We start from the raw sequence: 1,213 nt of genomic DNA, 5'->3' as shown, positions 1-1,213 counted from the left end.
AAAATTTCTATAATGAAAAATTGTACATAAAGTTTTTATATTATTCTACTTGCTGTTACAAAAGTGGCTGGAACAACAAAGGAAGGTCATGACAATTAAAAACAATTTGCAACTTTTGTATGTTGTATTATATAATTTATACAACTTTTAGGTATGCGCGTGCCCTGTTTGTCGCTTAGGATTTTATGACTCGTAATAAATTTATCCGATCGTGCATACAATAGGACATGGAATATTGTATTATTAAATCGAGAGAGGCCAGCCGTGTGCACCTGTTACGGACATCTCCCGCGTAATCCATATTTTACAAACGCAATATCGATAGCCGCCAGCGAGATATTTCCTTTGTTCTCATGCCTAGAATTAACATCATTAATAAATTGCAGCATCGAGAATGACTAGTAATGCTTCGTTCATGCGCTAAATCGCGAATTTGCAAAGAATAATCGTAAAGATGACTATCGTCCGAGGGCGAAAAATATCTTGTAAAATTTGCAATACCATCAACGAAACACAATTACAAAGCGCGCAACTGTCAAAATACTGGAAGCTTTAATCATTTTTTTTAACTATTGTTTTTTATTTTTAAAACGGAGACAGCGTTCTATAGACATGAGTGAAAAAACTGTAAACATGAAAGTGCAACGAGTACCAATTTAAATTTTTCATTCCAACAAATTACAACATAATCACTAATTATAATACAAACAAATTATTATATTAACAATCCGCATTTCTAGCAATCTGGAGATCTAATTAACCTAATTGTTTATTATTAATTCATCCGATAGCGTTATTCAAATTAATACATCCCGGAACATCCGCGGAACAAATGTGGAAATCAATGTTCGCACATGCGAAGATGGAATATAACTATTAGTGTAAAAGTTAACTATTAGTGGAAAGTTATTAATAGAGATTGAAAACGACATCAAAATTATTGTTTTCGGTATCTCTCAATATTAAGTAGTAAACTAATAAATACAGTAAATTCAAGGCTAATAAGAATCTGCGCTGTGATTCGTGCGCTGAGTGTAGTATACACATATAATAAGTAATAAATAAACTCTGAACTCTAAATATACCGATGTCTTGCGGTAATATTATTCCGATATAATATTATAATTAGAACGCTCTCTAACATATCAAACCAATTTATAATTTAATACTAATCAAACCAATTTAAATTTACACTCTATATATATATATATAT

The sequence above is a fragment of the Trachymyrmex septentrionalis genome, unplaced genomic scaffold (genome assembly GCF_001594115.1).
Source record: "Trachymyrmex septentrionalis isolate Tsep2-gDNA-1 unplaced genomic scaffold, Tsep1.0 scaffold25, whole genome shotgun sequence".
Classification (NCBI taxonomy): Eukaryota; Metazoa; Arthropoda; class Insecta; order Hymenoptera; family Formicidae; genus Trachymyrmex; species Trachymyrmex septentrionalis.
Note: the sequence above shows the minus strand (reverse complement) of the source record.